This window comes from Corvus moneduloides, chromosome W, assembly GCF_009650955.1.
Source record: "Corvus moneduloides isolate bCorMon1 chromosome W, bCorMon1.pri, whole genome shotgun sequence".
NCBI lineage: Eukaryota > Metazoa > Chordata > Aves > Passeriformes > Corvidae > Corvus > Corvus moneduloides.
The window spans coordinates 8,619,398-8,641,034 of NC_045510.1; the positions used below are offsets into that span (position 1 = coordinate 8,619,398).

The following is a 21,637-nucleotide window of genomic DNA, read 5'->3' on the forward strand; positions in this document are numbered from 1 at the left end:
GAATCCCCTCATCCAGCCATCAAATTGAGTAAAGGTAAATTTGGTCCTGAGACAATAACCTTTGAGGAATATAACGCTAAACAGCCCTGCCTTGTTTACTCATGGGATCCACTGTTTGACCCACTATACACACCAGATGTATATGAAGGTGAATATACCACAATTTTTAACTCCTCCTGGTGTGTGCAACTTCCTAACATAACAAATATAACTCCAGTCAACTGACAAAATTTAATGTGGGCATGGTCTGTACAAACATTTCATAAAGGGAAACTTAGAGAATCCAAATTTACCATGACTCAAAAAGAAAATAGACCTCTATTCAATTGATCAAAGGTTATAACACGCAAAGAAGGACCTGGAGATCCTCCAGAAACATGGTTTTCACTTAGAATTCGAACATTAGTAAGGCATATGTGTACTTGTTGGGGATACCCCTCAAAAGGCTGGAGAAATCAAGATGAGTGCTGTAACTCCACCTACAAATACCTTCTCAACCCATGCAGAGTTCCCTTTACCCAATACCCAGTCCATGGTACCTCAATAAATACTAAGCCAAAAATCACCATCCTTGATTATGCAGATAAAACCAATTGTAAAACTGCAAAATATATAGCCCCTCTTGGAATGGCTTGGGGAATGCTCTGATGGGAAATTTTATTCACATTTGTCATTAGAACAACATGCTGGACTTGAGTGTGGAATTGGAATTCCCTCCCTTTGCCCCAGATGGGTTTTTACTTTCACTAAAGTGTCTAAAGAATGTCACTATCGTAGTGCTCCCTCTTCAAAGCCAACACAACGACCAGAATGGGCAATTCAGGGAATTGGCTTTCCAGATTACTATACAACTGGACAAAAAATATCTCTATTCCTGGATAATGTCTTTATTCCCTCTGTCACCTTAAAAAGACACCATTTTGTATTAGAAGATATTACCTGGCAATTAAGTGTATTAAGCAATTGGACACAACATGCATTTGGAGAATTAAACACCCAAGTCCAGCAAGCTACTGAAACGACTTTGCAAAATAGATTAGCTTTGGATATGATAGTGTTAAAGGAACAAGGAGTTTGTGGAATGTTAAATTTGACAGAAACTGAGTGTTGTATAACAATTCACAATGCCTCTACCTCCATTGAGGAGGCACAAGCTAAGATGGGAGAAATAAGTAATCATACTAGAAATTTGTTTTGTGCAATGAAACCACGAGAAGTGTTTGATAGTTCATGGGTCACTATCATCCTACAGTCTCTCGGGCTCACAGGGTGGGGAAAATGGTTAGCACAAATTGGGATAACAATTGTCATTGGAATTGTATTCCTAATTGTTCGCATTAGCCTGGTTAAATGCATGATACAACACTTACTCCTTTCCCTCTCTCCCTCTGTACGCTATATTCAAATCACCACCACTGAAGAAGGCTATCTCGATGTCCCTCGAAATAATGCTGAATCACGGGGTGGGATGTAAGAGTCTAATAATAAGAGAAAGGCTTCAAAAAGTGCTTCATCATTATGTCTGCTTATCATAATCACTCTTGAACACCTGAAAACTACATGTGGTATGGGCCATGAGTAGCCTGCCTTGAGGCCCATAAAAAGGAAGGAAAAACTGGTGCAAAACATGGAGGGGAAAGCGAAGGGCAGAATCCCTGACCTTTGCCTTCCCCCTCCCTCCCCCCCCCCCACTACCACCACCACCATCGCCTGCTGTGAGACACCCTGAGGCCTCTGGGAGCCGATGCCGCCCACCTGAGGGAAACCCCCCGATCCTGCACCCCTGGACCAAAATCCCAAGTGAGTTGTGGAACCCCTACCCCTGCTCCTGCATCCCGTGGCGAGAGCACCACGAGTGGACCGAGGTTCGGCTGCAAGCGACTGGGCACCACGCCTGCATCTCGGAGGACGGGCTGCCTCATTCCAGCCAAACTGCTCCAGAGATCGGAAAAGGCAGATAAGATGCTTCAAACAGCAGAAAAAAAAGGCAAAAACTGCTCTGCTCCCCCCACCCTGTCTCAGCAGCAACAAAGGTAGCACAGTGTGGTAGTGACCTATCCTACGCTTTTAAAAGTAACCTTGGTTTTTTCTAACTTTTCTCTACTTTTTCTTTCTCTTTGCCGCTTTTGCTATTAAATAAAATACATCAATTTTTTGGCACCATGTGCCGGTTTGGCCAAATTTAGAAATATATCCTCTGAGAGAAGGCAGGTCACCACCCCTCCCCCACCAGGTTCAGGGAAAATAAATTCTCCTCAAAGGAAAGTGAAAGAGATAAAAACTATTTATTTAACAAACACATAGGGAAAGGAAAATAATGCTAAATAATAAAATCTCTCGCTGTGGAGAAAAAACCTGGGAAAGTGTTAGAGTCCTCCCTTTGGTCTCCTCGGAGCTGGGGCTTGGCCCAGGGCCAGGCCCTCTGTGCTCAGTGGAAAGTTCTCCCGATGTGTTCTGATACTGAAGCAATCCAGTGGAAAAGGGGAAAATCTGAAATTCCAGGGAAAGGGAAAATTCAACTCTCAGTCTCTCTCCAGAGAAAAAGAAGCTGAACCACAGGCCAAAAAAACTGTCCTGGGAGCAGCAAGCCGGGTGCCTCCTCCCTCCCCTGCCGCAGCTGGAAAAAAAAAATTGCTATCTGTGTGTGACCTTGAACAAGCTGCAAACTGCTTCGAAAAAGTTTTGCTCAGTTTTTCCTTCCCCCTCTCATGCTCAGTTTAGAGGCATAGAAAGGCACAAAAAATTAAATTCTGGGCATAGGGCAGCAATGTGGGATACACATCATAAGGTCACCCCAAGACACACCAACATTTAATCTCGTTTGGTTTTAATCTCATTTCTGGGAATATTTTGAACCTTCAAAGTTCTTTCCCTTGTATACACAGAGACTTAGTTTTCTTTGCTCTTCTGGGTTTAAACCGGATCGTAACACCGCACAACGTCACAATTACAACATATCATTAGCATACTCATATTTGCATAAAGCTGTGTCATCAGTTTGTTGCTTTCGTGCATGCATCAGTTCCTTCTGTGGTGGTCGTCAGTCTTCTGGTGGTCTTTTGATGACTTCTGTAGTCTTCCTCACATTTGAACTTTTTACTTCTGTCTACAACGCATGCCTGGTGCTTCTTGTTTTTCAGTCTAACTTGTTTTTAGCTAATTTTGCAGTTTCCAAGTTCCATTAAAACTTGCTATGTCGTGATTCTATTAGATGGTAGCATGTCGCGACCTTCCCAAAAGTGCCTCCAAGAAAGCCTCTTGGTGCAGCCAGCACACTTGCACAAACACACTGGATTGCTAGCTACAACAGTCCGATGATGAATGAACAGGAAGAGTTTTCGCATAGGGTTTTACAGGAGAGATTTAATGCATCCGCACTCGTGCAAGGTTTCAGAGAAGACCCAGGCTCGAGCAATGGGGGGTCCAGGGTAAAGGAACTAATCGAGAAACTCTGAGGATGTATCAGGTGACAAGGGTTGTGGCGGCCAACTGAGCCAACCAGGGGAACAGAACTGGGGTACATTAACATGACAGAACAAAGCATTCTGGGGGAAGCTTTTCAGTCACCATAGGTTGGAAAGGAACCGAGAACTTATCCCACTGTAGGACTCCTTTCATTCCTTGTCCAGCAGGCCCACCAGCCTCCATAATGCTATCTTGCTTTTGATGGCAGATGTTATCTCATTGGCTCTGCTGTCTTGCTTGCTCTGCTATCTTGCTTGCTTTAGCTGCACATCTTTTTATAATGTTTCTTGTGGTTAACCTTTTGTTACATACCACTTAGGTTTCAGTTACAAATGTAATGCTGCACAAAGTGACTAGGAAACTGTACAGGAAGGGCAATTCTAAACCTGTTAGGGCTTCATTATGTTAGGAGCTGCCCTCAGAAGAGAAATCCAAGGGACAACGTTTAACAAAATGGCTTGCATAAGGTACAGTAATCATTATAGGGAAACAAGGATGGTGAAATGAGTTTTGATTTTTATTTACGTTGTATAAAAGCAATCATGAGATGAAGATGGATGGATGCTGTTGACAGTGTGGACTTATTTGGACTAATGCTGTGTCTTGATTTGAAAGACAGGTGTCTGTCAAGGAAGGCAGGAATCTCCCTTGAAATGTAAAAAAAAAAATGCAACCCCCCCCTTCCCTCCAAATTATTATAATTTTGAAATTTAGGGGCTTTCAGGCAAAGATATGAGGAATATGAATAACAGTTCTTTACTATTATATATATATGTATAACAAGGCAAACAAACAACAATATCTACTGCAGTAACAGCAAACAGAACCACAAACCCAGTGCCAGCCTTCTCGGCTGTCAGGCCCTTTCCCCTTTGGTGCAGTTACTGTCGCAGCCGGCAGGGGCGCTGGCGGCTCCCGGTGAGCAGGGCAGGTGCGATGGTTCCCTCGTGGCTGCAGGGGGCGCTCCGGAGCAAGCTCGGGGAGCACTGGTGGCAATGGCGGCTTGGAATCCTGGGAAGGGATGTAACAAAGGCTTCACAAACCCCCCCTGGGCAGCCGATCCCGATGTCCAGCCGGACCCTCGGGAACAGCAGGCTGGAACAGCAGGGACGAGCACAAATCCCGGGTGGCAGACGAGATGTATTGGACTCTGGAGCTGCGGTGGGAACCCCCCCGGAGGTCTCAGTAGGCAGGGCATGGCGGGGCTACAGAGTAGCGAAGGCTTGAAGCAATGGCGGGGGCAGGGCGGCCGCAGCCCAGCTCCCAGTGAGTCAGGGCAGGCGGGCTCGGGAATCCCAGGGTTTCTTGGGTAGAAGGAAGGCAGCTGAAAAAGCAGAAGTCTTCAGTGCTGACGAATTCCTTCCAGCCTCCCTCTCCGTCCAAACGCCAGGAACTAACAGCCCACCAGCCCAGGTGAAAAAGAGTAGCCAGATGGACCCCTCCCTCTGTGGCCAGGCTTTTTTTTTTCATAAGCACACAGCAATTTGTCCCCCTGGCAACATATATGGGGAAAATTCCTCAAGAGAAAAAAAGAAAACAGAAGGGGAACTCTCAAAGCCCCAACATGCTGAGAGGTGATTCAAAGGAATCTACTCCACAGCAAGGTACTGTAAAGTAAAGCACACCTTTATTGGCCAGGCTGGGAGCACGCAGGGGTTAACACCACCATGTGCGTGTCCCACATGGCCATCTTACAGAGATTTTTTTATATGTTTACAAATTTGTCATTCTGATATACAGAAAAGACTCCACTACTGGAATAAGTAGTAAAGTTTATTCCAGCGCTAGGACGCATGGGGGATAATTCCCCCAAAGTCATGCGTGCCGACAGCTGCATTCAGCTTGGTATATATCGGGTTACAAACTCCATATTCATTAAGTTTCCCAATATGCCTATACATATTCATTATGTAGCCCCACCTAGCCTTGCCTCATATTATAATGAACCCAAAAGTCATTTACATCTGCGTTGCGCTTGCGCAGTGTTGTCTGGTAGTCGTGGACAGGGGTCTCTGGGATGAAGTAAGGGTCCTCCTTAAAGGGACTTCCTCATTCTGAACTTTTCCCCTTGCTTCCCAGCACATGCTCTTTATGTTCCTGGCCCAAGTCCAAACTTCAAGGCTGGTTTAAGTTAGTTTTAGGTTCGAAAACAGGATCTTTGGTCAAGATTCCTTCCCTTTATCAATAGTCTTATATCTTCTCATTCTGCTTTGGTAGGCACAATAAGCGTTGAGCAAGCTGTGTGCATTGTTTTTAACAAACAACTTCTTAGCAAATCATTTAACCTCTGCTTCCCCCTCCTCCCCCTGATTCAAAACCGCAAGTCATTTAAGACCCCTAGGACTGTTACTCTAGATAAGTGACCAAAGCATGGGCAGATGACGAACTTGTACACGTATAATGACAAACACGTAAATGTAGAATTGAATCAGGGGAGGAGGGAGAAGCAGAGGTTAAATGATTTGCTAAGAAGCTGTTTGTTAGAAGCAATGCACACAGCTTGCTCAACGCTTATTGTGCCTACCAAAGCAGAATGAGAAGATATAAGACTATTGATAAAGGGAAGGTGTTGAGCTTTTGACAGGGTACCCTTCCTTCTCGGACCAGGGTAAGAGAGCAGAGGAGGCTGCTGTTCTGCTAAGTTCTTTATTTCATAGTCTCATAGCATTCTTGAAGGAAGAGTTCGAAGGGGGTTACATGATAAAGGCAAGCATCAACAGCAAGCAGCAGGCAAAACCAGCTTCTTCTATATGCTCTATATGCTCTATACTCTAGACTCTATATATATTTTCTTACAGAAGTGTGGATTATATTTGCTAATTGACCAATAAGATTAACACACAATTCTAGTTTTTCTTTTCTTAACCTATCCAGGTCTAATTCTAACAGTCGTAAGTCTTCCACAAGTGCTACATAGGTATTACACAGATTTCCATATATAGTTTTGTTATAAATAAAGTATGTAATTCGTGCTATTATGTATAAAACTAGAATATAATCAGACCATGTAGAGACAGTTTCAAAATCCCTCCACCAGCCTGGCTGAGAGAAAAATTTCACACCACTAAAAGTATTTCTTTCACAATAAGTGAGGATTCCACCTAGGTGGGGTTGGATCTTATCACCGGGACATTTGTACCATGACGACTTGATCACCACACTCTGATATCTACATCGCATCTGATAAGGAATCGGACATTCCGGGAACTAAAAATAACTGTTCCAGGAACCAGAGATGGCCCATCCATCAGCAGAAATTGCCCACTCATCACCCAGGATGGACAATTCATCGGACCCAGGAAAGGCTTTGTGCAGCCCAACTCCGGGACAAGAAAACTTCATGAATACAAGAAGAATAGAATTAATTCGGACTCTACCCAAAAACTGTATGAGAAGAGACCAGCCGAAGCAGCAGCCGTGAACTTGGGAGGTCTGGTGCGATAGAGATCAGATCTATGCGTGTTCACCCAGCTCCGACCCGAGGCTCGGAGCCGCTTTTCTCGATCGTGGCTTTTGAAACTGATATTTTGTTCACATAATAAATGTCATTTCTTTATAAATTTTGTTTGGGCAATTCTGTTTATCTTAGTTTCTATCAGTTCTTATTGTTTATGTGAACACTCTATCTAAAAAATGTGAACAGTATAAATCTATCTATATTTTGTCTAAAGTAAAGAATTCTGTGAAAAGGTAACACTACTGCAGCAAGAACTGTGTTTAAGGTCTCTGCTACAGCTTTTTAATGTTTAAGGCACTTAGCATATATTTCTACTAAAAGTTAAAAAATCTATATTTCTATGGCACTTTGGTGTGGCTTCATGTATCTCAGTTTGTCCAAACGTTTTAATTCAATCCCTGTGTTTTGGCTTCCCTCTGGGGCTGAGTCCAGAGGAGCTTTCACTCCAACAGGAAGGAATCTTGATCTTCTTGACCAAAGATCCTGTTTTCGAACCTAAAACTAACTTAAACCAGCCTTGAAGTTTGGACTTGGGCCAGGGACATAAAAAGCATGCGCAGGGAAGCAAGGTGAAAAGTTCAGGATGAGGAAGACCCTTCACTTCATCCCAGAGACCCCTGCCCATGACCACCAGACAACACTGCGCAAATGCAACACAGATGTAAATGACTTTTGGGCTCATTGTAATACGAGGCAAGGCTAGGCGGGGCTAGGTAATGAGTATATATAGGCGTATTTGGAAACTTAATGAATATGGAACTTGCAACCCGATATATACCAAGCTGAATGCAACTGTCGGCACGCATGACTTTGGAGGAATTATCCCCCATGCATCCCAGCACTGGAATAAACATACCTACTTTACTACTTATCCCAGTAGTGGAGTCTTTTCCGCTCATCATTTTGGCGAGCCAGCCAGTAGAAACTGTCCAGCTGCAGGATCGGCTGAGGAGCAGACATCCTAGGCGTGCCCCAGGGCTTTCCTGAAGGAACTCCGCCCCTTGGCTCGCTCACTGTGGGGGCAGATAGCAACCTTCTGGGACTGCAGATAAAACAGTATGTTCTGGATTTAGGGTGCCTGTAAGTCATATGCGTGGCCAGGGCTGCTGGTAAGACGCGAGGAGACGTCCCGCGCACAGTATAGTCCCTGTGTGGGTAAAGTTGGAGCTTGCAAGCAGCCAGCTACGGAAGCCAGCAAGGGGAATCGCCGACCGATAGAGCAGATGCTAGCGATCCTGAGAGCGGGTCGGGAGATTCCGGGGGAGTTTCGGCCAGAACTTGTTGATGACTGTATTGGGGAAAATCAATAAGCGGGACCCTAAAGTTATTAAAAGTGAGTGTTATGAATATTTTGGCTACTAGTAGCTGGTTTGAGTGTTGTTGTGTTGCTTATATGTCTGTGTGGATATTGGTTGTTGTTAGACTGCTTTTATGTGTATGTGGCTGTATATTAGCTCTCCTGTTTGTTTGTAGATAGGAGATGCATATGTTGCCGTGTGTTGTTTAAGTGTGTTGTATTGAAGCATTTGTTTGGAGTGATGCTCAATTATTGATTTTTGTGCTAATAGAATTAGAATTGTGACTAGGCGAGAGGTAAGAAGAATCCCTCCCCCTCAGTGGTTTGGTCTTGATTCTTGGGAATTTGTAAATCCAATAGAACATTAGATCGAGAGAAGAGGCGAACGAGTTCCTTTAGAGGGAATATATAGAACCTCTGCAGGAAGATTAGTAGCTTTACATTGGGAACAACCAGCAGCAGAAGATTTAGGTTTTGAAAGAATACATGGAATAACTTGTTTTTGTGGATGCATTAGAATTTTTCATTCAGCAAGAGGGTGGCATTTTGCATGGGTATTAATACAGTGTAAAATTTGTAAGAAGAGGTGGTTGGTACTGTTCTTCTGTCAGGTGGCAGAGCTTATGCTTTCAGTGTTATCTGAGGCATTCTAGTGAAGTTGATTTTGAGCCTGAGATTTTAAAGTTTGTGTGTGGAAAGTCACATTTGGTACCTGAGGTTTGGGAAGAAAACTGAGAAAGACTTGTGAGAGAAAGTGGTATTGTACTCCTACTAGAAGGAGTGGGTGGTGTCCAAGCTGCCAGAGGAGAGCGCTTGGTATCAGACTAGAAAGAGCAGGAATAAAGAACTTGGCAGAAAATGAAGGTGTAGATAATGTTAGAGTGAGGGGAGAGTGGCAGAGAATAGTGAGACATTTGAGAGGAACTAGTTAGAAAAGTACAGCAAGTGTATGTAAGAAAGGATGAGGAAAAGGCAAAAGCAAAGGCAAAGGTGATGGCAGAAGTTTTAAGAATTGTGGACATTGTGGTTAATAGATTTGGGTGTTTAGTTCCCTTTTCTGCTTGGTGTTTTGTGTGGAGCTGTAAGGCTCCTGTTATGTGGTGCTTGTGCAGAGCTGAAGGCTCCTGTTTGGAGGAGACCCATGCCCCTGTGCCTTTTGTGCTTTGTTGTGAAAAGCCAAAATTGGCAGGTTTCAGTCCTGAGGCCAATCCGGAGCTCCTATCTTGTGGGGAACCCCCCCACCAGTCTGTGGTTAATTGTAGAGAACTAGAATTAGCAGATTCTAATCCTGAAGCCAATTCTGCAGCTGCTGCCTTGTAGAAATGGTGTTATCCCTATGCAGGCCTAGGTATTTGCATGCAGCCTTGTCTCTGGGGGCTGTAGAGAAACTTAAAGAGAAAATGCCTGATTCACAGACTGCAACTCTTGCAAAACTTTTAAAAGCAGTCTTATTCCCTCCACTGAAGAATCAATTGGAGGAACCCCCACTGAAAACCTGTAGGAAACAACAAAAGTGGTGCAACAAGCACTTCATAGAATAAAAACTAAAACTCCACTTGAATAAGTTAATGCAATTAACAACTTGTTTCACTCAGAAATATTTTTCATACTTTTTTCCAAAGAAGTTTGTTTCTTTTCTTTTCTAAGAATGTCAAACATCCCAGCATCGAAGATAAAGCAGTTTGAGAGCAAAGAAACTGCAAGCAGCAAAATCACACCTAATGTGATAACCATTGATTCACTGTCACTTTGTGTTAGCCCCCAAAAAAAAGTTTTACTTCTTTTTTAATAATCGGTCTAGTGGGCCAAATTTTCACTTTTCTTTTATAGGAACCTACCAACGCATGAGATGGAGCTGCATGAAAACCAATGAAATTTAAAGTGTCACCATAATTGCTTGCATTGTCAGTTAGTTAATGTTTGTAATTTGTTTCTGTTTTCATTGCAAGTGACTTGGTGAAGGATCAAATAGAAGTTAAAGCGTTCTACATATTCTTGAGTTTAACTTTTGTCTAACTTGTTTTGTCTTTTTACTGAAAAATGTTGTAGCTAAGGTCTTATGGATGTATAATTTGCCTAAACCAACATTATCCTGAGACTTAGTATAAAAATTTATACATATTTGAAATCCTACAAATATGGACTAACCTTCTGTACTAGTTTGAAGACAAACCAGTGGGAGGCACCAAGTCAGAATAACAATTTAATAGGGAAATAAAAAAAAAAAAATAAAGGCAGAAAACACTGGGTTAAACTGACAGAGTCAGGATACAACCTGACACCCTGTTAGTCAGGGTGGCGGTGGCAGTCCGATAAAATGGTGGCTGCAGTCCTCCTGAAGTGATGGATGTGGTTCTGTCGAAGCAGTGATCCTGTAGAAAGGGCCTGATCTTCCTCGGAAGGTCCAGTGGTGGCTATGTAGCTCTTGTCCTCTGGGAATCCAGTGGAAAGGTGTGTCTGTGGTGTTCAGAATCTCAGATTATATCCAGGATGGAATGCTTGGTTCCTCCCTCTGGGTGGAGCATCTCACAATGGGATGATGAGTCATGAGGTCAGGCGATGATAAGGTGTCAGGGACCCTCCCCCTGCCATGTGGTCCTGGGAGAGGAGCCCTGGGGGGGAGACACGGGGTTTCCCTAGCCCCTGGTCAACCTCGTTCCCCATTGGTTGTTTTGTGTTCCCCTGCGCAGGTGAGAACCCTCGGGTCCCGTGATTGCCTCAGTTCCTCGGCAGAGCTCCAGCCATGTGGCTGGAGAAATAACCATCTCTCTGAAATATCTATCAAGAATCGGTCCATATATATTTCTTTTCCACGGGCCTCATTATCTGATACACGTGTAACGCAGTACTTGTGCTCGAGGCACGAGCTCTGGCGTACCCCAGGTCAGAGAGAGTCCAGCTGCGTTACTTCTGTGTGTCGCTGAAGTGACTTCGGCATCAGGAAAAGAGCTGCTGGCTGAGCTAGCTAGCTGGCTTCTTTGCAGAGGAAACACGGCAGGAGCCGACGGTATCGGTTCACGTTAGCTCAGAGACAAAGGAAGAGAGAGGCTGTTCTGGTCTGGCTCCTAACAGGTTTATTGTTAGAAGTTTCGCAACCTGAACAAGCTTGGAAGGGATGGAATGCGATGGGGATGCTCCCCCGAGGCTCGTCCTCAGTTTTATAGGCAATTTGAAAACCGTGGTGAAAGGGGAAAACAACCAATGAGTTACAAGCCAGGGGGAGGATACAATTTAACAAGAACCACTGGGGGAAACCGAGAGGCGGGAGTTATAACAGAGAACCAATGAACAACCGAGTAACCGAGAATTTTCCCAAACCAGGGAAGGCGGCTTGTACCCGGGCACCGCCCAGGGGGAGTGTGGCTTAGGCTTCTGAGCCGCCCCTCGACCCACCCTCTGAGTCTGCCTCTTTGGGAAACTCGATCCAGGGGATGGGCTGGGATTGATTGGCATCACACTGCCCCAGCCCCGCAGTGGGCTGGGTCACACCAACATCTCCCCCTTCTTTATTACCTTGAAATGAGGGGGAAGGCTTAAGAGATTTCAAAACCAAACACTTAAGAATGGGAAGGGCTATTAAAATTAACAACACCATAAAGAAACCCCATACAATGTCCTTGATAATGGAAGGAATCTGGCTGCTGGAGCTCCCAGTGCACAGGAAGAGCTGCAGCAGCAGGTTGGAGAGCAGCAGGTAGGATGTCATCAGGCAGTCATGGGTGGTAACTTTAGGAAAAGTATAACACAAATAAACTTAATACAAATACAATTAACTTAAATAACAATGGGTCCCTTGGACTCCCCCTCTTTCAAAACAAAACTGAGGGGTCCTTTTGGGAAGGGAGACACATTTTAAGGAGACTGGGAGGTGGAAGGTTTGTTTTTCAGGCCTGGAGGAGGAGTCTTTTTTCCAGGTGGCTTGGCTTTTCTTCTTTTCCAGGCTGTAGCAGCTTCTTTCCTTTGCTTGGCATCCGCAGGTGGTCTCAAAAAGGGTTTGATCCACTTCCCAGGGATCCATCCTGGACCTTCTGGGGTGGAAACACACCCGTAGCCTCTACGCCGGGTGACTAGGGGGTACGGGCCACGTATTTGTAAAGTATCAGGGTCTTTTATTAGGACCTCAGGTCTCTCAGTCAGTTTATGTTTGGCAGAGTTTGTGAAGTGTCTCATTATGGGAGGATCGGGGTCCTCATAGGAACAGTTTAAAAAGTTCAAAGTGAACAACGCTTTGGACAGTCTTATGATGGGGGCAGCGATCTCATTGCCACCTCTTTGTTGTTCTAGCAGTCTTTTTAGTGTTTGATGCTTTCTTTCTACAATGGCTTGGCCTGTGGGCGAGTGAGGGATGCCAGTGATGTGATCCACACCCCACTCACTCATGAATCTGTTTAACTCTGCAGAGGTGTACGCTGGGCCATTGTCAGTTTTTATTTTATTTGGTGTCCCCAACACAGCAAAGGCCTGTACCAGGTGGTTGATGACATCTTTGGCCCTCTCCCCACGGTGGGCTGCGGCAAAGGTTGCGCCAGAAAAGGTATCCACAGAAACGTGAATATATTTCTGGCGGCCAAATTGGGGGAAGTGGGTGACATCTGTTTGACATACCTCACAACTGCCTAGGCCTCAGGGGTTAACCCCTTGACCTAATGATGGAAGCTGATGTTTCTGGCAGTTGGGGCACGTTGCCACAATGGCTTTCGCTTGGTCTCTAGTGAGGTGGAACATTCGGATGAGAGCTGGAGCATTTTGATGGAACATTGCATGGCTCAGCTGGGCTTGCTGGAATCTGTTAGGCAGATTCGCTAACTCGATGGGCATTGCTAGGGCATCTGCTCTCCTGTTCCCTTCGGCAATAAATCCTGGCAGGTCAGTGTGTGACCTCACATGCATGACATAGAATGGTTGCTTTCAGTGGGAGATCAGTTGAATCAATTTCGAAAGCAAGTTATGAATTTTTGGGTTTGCAACCTCATTTAGTAAGGCTCTCTCTGCCCTGGAAACTACACCTGCAACATAGGCCGAATCAGTTATCAAATTAAATGGTTCACTGAACCGCTCAAATGCTCTTACCATGGCTGCAAGTTCTGCCACTTGCGGGGATCCTTCAACTACCTGCACATCAGACTCCCACTTCTGAGTGTGAGAATCCTTCCAAGTGATGACAGATTTGCGGGAACGTCCGGAGCCATCTGAAAAGATTGTCAAGGCATTTAATGGTTTTCTGCTTTGAATTTCTTTTGGAATCAGTTTAAAGACTGAAGTAAACAGTCTGTGTTTTGGATGGTGTATAGAAATTTGGCCTGTGTAGCTGTCCAGGGCGTATTGGAGGTGCTCATTGTTTTGAAGGAGGTTATCAAGTGAATCGGTTGCCAATGGTAGGTAGATGCATGTAAAGTCACACCCTGCAAGGGTGCAGAGGCGGGATCTAGCTTTCATCACCAGCTGAGCCATGAGCTCCTGTGGCGTTGTGATACTTTTGGACGGCTGGTGCGAGAGGAAAACCCACTCGATGATTAACAGGGGATCACTCTGCACCTCGTCCCACTGAAATATCAGCCCGTGAAGGTATGGCATTTCCCCTAATACAGTAAGTAGAAAAGGCAGACCTGGGTGTGCCTGCTGGGACGACAGTGCTTCCTATACCTTACAGATGGACTGTCTCGCCTCCTCAGTTAGATGCCTGGGTGATGTGAGGTCATCTTTCCCTTGTAGGAGGTTGAACAGAGGAGCGAGATCTTCTCTTGTCAGCCCTAGGAGTGGCCTCACCCAATTTATGAACCCGCAGAGCTGATGGAGTTCCTGCAAGGTCTTAGGGTTATCATTAATTTTCACTTGTTGGGGAACCACAATCTGTTCATGGATTTTCAGTCCAAGGTGTTTAAATGGAGAGGTTTTCTGGACCTTTTCGGCCTGGATTTCAAATCCCTTTGCCTCTAAGGCCTCAATTACCTTCCCCCATGTCCAGTCTAAATAGGATTGGTTAGGAGCACACACCAAAACATCGTCCATATAGTGGAGCACTATTGCCTTTGCTGCTAACTTTCTGATGGGGGACAGAATGCGAGCTACATACCACTGGCAGATGGTGGGTGAGTTCTTCATGCCTTGCAGCAAAGCTCGCCACTGGTAGTGCTGCATGGGAGCCTTTCGGTTGATGGAAGGTACCGAGAAGGCAAACCGGGCCGCATCGTCTGGGTGGAGAGGGATCTGGAAGAAACAGTCTTTAATATCAATGACTGCTACCTTCCACTGCCTAGGGAGCATGGATGGTGAAGGCATTCTGGGCTGCAGGGGTCCCATGTCCTCAATGACTGCATTTATTTTCCGCAAGTCCTGTAGGAGGCGCCACTTGTCTTTCCCAGGCTTTTTGATTACAAATATTGGGGAGTTCCCAGGGCTGTTACATGGTTTGATATTTCCTTTTTTCAATTGCTCCTCCACAAGTGCGGTGAGCGCCATTAATTTGTCATTTTTTTAAGGCCACTGATCCATCCAGGTATGTTCATCAGAGATCCAATTTAATTTCTGGAAGGGGTGCTCCGCAGTGACCTTTACTAAAAATTTTGGGGTTGAGATGGAATTTTGACTCAAGTCCCCCACTGGGACATGAGATCCCTGCCCCATAATGTAAATCCAGAGTCAATTACAAAAGGACGGACTGATGCTATCTGTCCCTCTGGACCCTCAATTTGGACAACTGCCTTGCTTCTCTGGGCAGATATAGATCCCCCCACACCCGTCACGGTACCTTCTGCCAGCTGCAGCTCCCAGTGTGATGGCCACTTGTGGGAAGAAATGACTGTCACGTCTGCTCCCGTGTCCATCATTCCTGCCAGGCTGATGTCTGAGCCTTGGCAAGACAGTTTGCAATTAAGCATGGGTTTGTCGTTCCCAACTACCTCAGCCCAGAAGACAGAAGGGTTGTAGTCCATTGGCGGACTGCTGGGCATGAGAATAGCTTGGGCTACAACCTGGTTAGCAGCAAGAAAATAGGGAGGGTTAACACACTGAATATTGACAGTAAACAACCCTTGTGGCCCCATTTGAACAATTTCTGGTGTAACACAAATGTCAACTGGTGAATGTACAACATCTTTTAACACAAACAACATACAGTCTCTCAGCTGCTCGCAACTCGCGACGATTCTCTGGGGTGTCACTGAGTCCATTTGAGTTGCAGTGGTCGTGGCAACCATTTTTCTGGTGGCAGTTTCATGATTTGTTCCCCCGCATGGCCCTGCCACTCCACGCGGTCCTGTCAGTTTTTTGGCTGCATCCCATCGGCGGCAGGTGATGACATTTGCCCTGGGGAGACAGCTCGGGAACCCTGATTAATTAGAGCTGGAGCTCTGCAGTTTCGGGCCAAGTGCCCTGGTTTGCCACACCTGTGACAGACCAAATTAGCATTTCTTTTGTCCTGAGATCCTGTTGCATCTGTAGCAGCTGCAGTTCCTATTAAGTTTTCCCCTGTTTTTAAATTTGGCTGATGAATTGGCACCAATGTTGTGCAAGCACGAATCATTTGACTTAAGGTCGGTGGAGGTTCGAATGGAAGACCCAAAATCACTCTTTTACAAGCATCATTGGCATTAGTCTTTGCAATTTGGGTTATAATATGCTCTCTTGTTTTCGGATCTTCCACTTGTCTTTCCACCAGGAGCCTCAGTTTATCTACAAAATCGATAAATGGCTCATTTTGCAGTTGCCGAATCTCAGTATAATTCAATTGAGGTGCTAATTTAGGGGGCATCATTAAGAATGCTTGCTGAGCTGCTTGCTTTACAGCATTCAGGACCGGCTCTGGTGTTATTTGAGCCTGGTTCTGGGGCTTGGCTAATAATTCCTCACCTGTAAGGTGATCCATAGCAACCTCCGCGTTGTTTGGATCCTGCAGTAAAATAGGGAGGACCTCTCCCAGTTGCTTTCTCCAACCTTCTTCCCACATTTGAAACTCGGATGGGGAAAGCAAGCAGGAGAAAATGCTTTTGAGGTCACGTGGCACAAGAACCGTACTAGAGATAGTTATTTTAAGAAGGTTCTTAAAATACTGACTCTCCCTCCCAAATTCTTTCTGGGCTTTGAAAAGCTCTTTGAGCCCTGCAGAATCAAAAGGTTTCCATGTGGGATTATTGCCAGTTCGATCATATGTTACAGGAGCAGCAAAGGGGTAGGAGGGGGCTGAGGGGACTCCCGGACCCAATTTCAAGATGGCGTCGGTTCTGGTTTCTACCCCGTGGGAAGAGGGGGGCGTGGGAACCAGGAAGTCCTCCACAGGGGGCGGGATTGGAGGACCAGGAGGCATGGTCACAGGATGGGCGGGGATTCCCGATGCAGGGGGCAGTACCCAACGTGGGAGGGACCCGATGATGTCACATCTGGGGGTGGGGATAGGAAAGGGTTGGGGGCAGGAGGACGAAAGGGACTGTGGGAAGAAGAAGAGGGGGGAGGGGTGAACTGTGCCATGCGGTCAGCGCCATTGTTCAGACACGTGGAATGGGGGGGAATAATGGCAAACAGCATTTTGAACAGTTTTCTGGGCTTACAACTAGGGAAGAGGGTGAGGGATACGGGGTTTGGGAAGGGGTCGAGGCAGCCTGGCCAGAGCTACCCTGACAGGGTTTGCTGAAAAGACCGAGAGGGGTCAGAGAGAAGGTAGCAACTCTGTGCCTCTTGCCATATCACCCCATTCGGTTTTTCCAACGAAGGGGAAGTGGGATGAGGAGCAGGAGGGGAGGAAGGAGGGATATGGGAAGAACTGTAAGGGGATTTGTGCTTTTCTTTTACTTTCTGATCCATTTTATGCAAGTCCCGAAGGACTAGAACTAAAGAATTTTTCTTCAGAGAAGTCCCCTATTCACTTTAAATCAGTAATCTTATCCCCCACAGCCTGCCAGAAGGCAGGAGATTTTAAATTTGCAGGAGACACTTGAAGAAGGTAAAAGAAAAGCCAGCAAACAAACTGTTTTAACAGGCCCTTTGAAAATTTAAAACCATTAACTGCAAGGAATTTTGCAACTTGGAGAAAAACCTCTCTTTGGGGCTGAGAGAGTTTTGATCCCATCTCTCTCTCAGCACTTCTTCCACCCGCCACCCACAAAATGAAAAAAGAAACGAAGTATCAGGGACCGGGGATACTCACACAAGTTTCAGATATCAGTTAAAAGGTGTCCAGTCCCAAACTAAAAAGCACAGGTGAGGTTCTCCAAGGCACGGCTGCCCTCCAAAGTCAGTTCAGTGCAGAATCAGTGGGAGTTAGCAGCCTTCTCTCAGGGCACTGCTCCTAAAACAGAGCAGACTGCACCGAGATGTTGGGGTCTCCTCTCCCCGCCGTGTAGCCCTGGGAGAGGGGCCCTGAGGGGACAGACACGGGGTTTCCCTGCCCCTGCTCAGCCTCGTTCCCATTGGTTGGTTTGTGTTCCCCTGTGCGGGCAGAAGGACCCTTGGTCCGGTGACTGGAACAGTTCCTTGGCAGAGCCCCGGCCATGCGGCTGGAGAAATAAACATCTCTGAAACAGCTATCGAGAATCTGTCTGTCCATATATATTTCCTTTCCACGGGACTCCTGGTTTGATATATGTGTGTTGCAAGATCCCCACTGCAACATAATGGTGGTGACTGCGGGCAGAACGATCCCCGATCCCTAAGCGACTGATTTGTGTGAGTAAACCCTGGAAACTTTGGATTCCTCTTCTTGGTTTTGCTTTGCTATTCCATATCTAAACTATGGAGGAACCGTGGGAAGACTCTTGGCTCTCAGAGCCGCATATGGACATTTATCTTAAACTTAAAATGATTCTTGAACAACAATTTGTAAATTTTAGCTTGATTCAAGCTCAAAAAGAACTGAAACACTTCCTGGCATGGTTGTTTAAGAACTTTTTCTATGTTTCTTGGGATTTAATTCTTACGAAGGGCTTTTGGAAAACCGTTTGGACACAGTTAATACTGGAGTCAAAACATATGCCGATGGAAGAATATTTTCGTGAATATTATTTAGTTACCGAGACTGTTGAGCAATGTCAGCTGTGTCCTGGCGAAGGGAAGCCTGGCGCAGGGACCGTGCGGCCCAGGCCACGTGCGCCGAGTGCTCTGCGAGCAGCAGCGAGGCAGTTCCCGCATGCAGGCGGAGCCATGCGAGCCGCAGTGTCAGCAGCGGAGCGAGGCGCGGAGGGAGCGGCGGGACCCGGCGGTGCCCGCCCGGCCCCGCGCAGCGCGTGGTGGAGCGAGCCCCGTGAACGCCCGACCGAGAGGGGCGGCGTGTGGGCGGCGGCTGGCGGCGGTGGCGGTGGAACGGAGCCGCGACCAGCCGAGACACGCGCTGGAGCAGGGCGCGGGGGGGTCATCGCTCGGGGGCCTGGCCGAGATGTCGGTACAGCGCCTGGCATCGGCAGCGAAGCTGCGCCCAGAGGAGGCGACGCACGGAGAACTGAGCAGCGCGGCCTGGCCCGCGCAGCCCCGAACGCGACCCCGGGAAGAGCGCGCAAGCCCCAGCAGCTCCAACAATTCCAACATGGGAGAGACCGAAAGACAGAGCAAAGACGCAGCGAGACAGAAAACAGCAGCCACTCGGAAAAAGGAAAAGATCATAGTAACTAAGACCTTAGGGATAGTAAAATGGTATAATGTTAAGCAAAATTATGGTTTTATAACAAGGTGTGACAACCAGCAAGACATATTCGTGCATAGAACTGCTATTAAAAAGAATAACCCTGAAAAATGCATCCCAAGCTTGGGAGATGGAGAGGTAGTGGAATTCAAAATTATACGCGGTAGAAAAGGGTTACAAGCATCGCAGGTCACTGGGCCTGATGGTGTTTCTGTAAAAGGCAGTATATATGCTAAAAATCGTAGTCATGTTAGACAATATCTCCATTGTAAACCCCCCCTACAGTCTCCCTTTCCTAATCCCACCTTTCCCTTTTACCCTATGTCCTATTACCCCCAGTGTATTCCCAATCCGTTTTTTCACCCATGGTTTCCCTCACAAAACCATGCTTTTGCCAATTGTTTCCCCAAAAATCCCTTTCCAATGCCGAGTGGGGGATGAAAAGGGGGAGGGAAAAAGTTAAACCCTCTCCTGCCTCAGTTTCCCCACAAAGCATGCTCAGAGAGTCCTGTCTCCCTTCTGTCAGCCTTAAGATGTTCCACAGAATCTGTTTGGACATTTAAAGACTCGGGAGGGTGGCTTGTTTTGTTTTGAAACTGTTCTTGTTATGTTTATCCAGTTGTTTTCATTCTCCTTTTATTAAAATAAAACGGGTGAGGTGTTGGGGTCTCCTCTCCCCACCGTGTAGCCCTGGGAGAGGGGCCCTGAGGGCACAGACACGGGGTTTCCCTGCCCCTGCTCAGCCTCGTTTCCATTGGTTGGTTTGTTTTCCCCTGTGCGGGCAGAAGGACCCTTGGTCCGGTGACTGGAACAGTTCCTCGGCAGAGCCCCGGCCATGCAGCTGGAGAAATAAACATCTCTGAAACAGCTATCGAGAATCTGTCTGTCCATATATATTTCCTTTCCACGGGACTCCTGGTTTGATATATGCGTGTTGCAGGATCCCCACTGCAACACCGAGAGGCATCGGCAGGTCCAAAGTCGCTTCTTCTGACTGTCCATTGACAGCCACAACATCACAGGGATCCACTCGCGTGAGCCCCACGCTTGGTGCGCCAACCTAACGGCTGGCTCCTAACAGGTTTATTGTTAGAAGTTTCGCAACCGGAACAGGCTCGGAAGGGATGGAATGCGATGGGGATGCCCCCCGAGGCTCATCCTCAGTTTTATAGAGAATTTGAAAACCCCGGCGAAAGGGGAAAACAACCAATGGGTTACAAGCCAGGGGGAGGATACAATTTAACAAGAACCACTGGGGGAAACCGAGAGGCGGGAGTCAGAGAATCCGTGAACAACCGAGTAACCGAGAATTTTCCCAAACCAGGGGAGGCGGCTTGTACCCGAAAGCCCCCGGGGGGGAGCGGCTTAGGCTTCTGAGCTGCCCCTCGGCCCACCCTCTGAGTCTGCCTCTTTGGGAAACTCGATCCAGGGGATGGGCTGGGATTGATTGGCATCACGCTGCCCTAGCCCCGCAGTGGGATAGGTCACAGCAACACGTGTTGCAGTATCTGCACTGTAACAAATGGTAGAGAAATGCTGGCAAGACACCGATGCCTAAGGATAGAAAATTTGTGAGTAAAAACCACTCTAGATCTCTCTCTTCTCTCCTTGGTTTGGATATTCTCTCTGGACTATGGAAGAATCGTGGGAAATGTGGCTCTCTGAGCCACACAAAGAAATGTATCTAGAAGTTAAAGGAATCCTTTAACAACAAAACAGGAAAGTATTTGTTCTGGGAGATCTAGAACATTTTTTTAACTAGCTTTTCAAAAATTTCTTTTATATTTCTCGAGACTTACTTTTTGATATTAATCCTCCCGGAACTATTTATGGGTGTTTTTGATCTGAGATCTTGTGTGAGATAAAGAATCAAACAGAACATGCACTAGTGATAGAACCTCTCCGTGCATCCCTTGTAATCTGTGAAGCTCTTCAGGAGCATTTGTATGGTCCCATTACCCCTAGAACAGAGGATGACCATAATCCCATGGCCGAGACCGCGCGGCTGCCGTCCCAGGAGCGCGTGACTGCAGCCGTGCCGGTGGAGGTGCCTGTGCTGGATGCGCCTGGCCCCCTCGGGAGCGCGTGCCTTATCGCAGACCCCATCCCTGTCTCGGGGTCCTCGACCGTGAGTGCGGGAGCGACGCCACAGGCGCCGCGGGTGCCGTGGGTCACGTGCAGCAGAGAGGCAGCCCCCATGAGCAGCCAGGAACCGGGGTTCAGTGTGGAAGCTCGCTCTGAGCACACGGCTCAGAGAGCTTTGTAGAATGAGAAGCGGCGGTTTCCATAGCGACACGAAAAGCGGTGCAGCGCAGCGCCAAGCCGAAACGAGGCTGCTCTCAAAGCAGTGTGGAGTTGGCAGAGTGGAACAGCTCGGAGGGCGCGGGGCCGGCGGCGATGGCAACGCGGGGCCACGCAGAGCCCAGACACTCGCCAGAGCAGCGCCGCTTGGAGGGCTTGCAGCAGCTGCAACATGGGGACCCGGCCAAGACATAGGAGAAGTTGTAGCAACGAAAATCACAGGAACTGTGAAATGGTACAATGTAAAAAACAACTATGGATTTATAACACGAGATAATACAGGGGAAGATTTATTCATCCATAGAACTGCCATTAAAAGGAATAACCCTAAAAATTACCTGCAAAGTGTCGGATATGGGGAAGTTGTACAATTTGATATAGTACAAGGAAAGAAGGGTTTACAAGCAGCAAATGTTACTGGGCCTGGGGGTATTCCAGTCAAAGGCAGCCGTTATGCACAAAATTATAAACAATATCCATCCCAGCAACTTCCCTACCCACAACCTACTTT

The 21,637-nt window shown here is 46.8% G+C and overlaps 1 long non-coding RNA gene across 1 annotated transcript; it reads left to right on the top strand.

Annotated features, from left to right (window-relative positions):
* Positions 1 to 990: 990 nt before the first annotated feature.
* Positions 991 to 21,410, top strand: LOC116437460. Its single transcript, XR_004237311.1, has 3 exons — positions 991 to 1,000; positions 16,518 to 16,522; positions 21,316 to 21,410. It is a non-coding gene; the product is annotated as an uncharacterized LOC116437460 (long non-coding RNA).
* Positions 21,411 to 21,637: the final 227 nt, after the last annotated feature.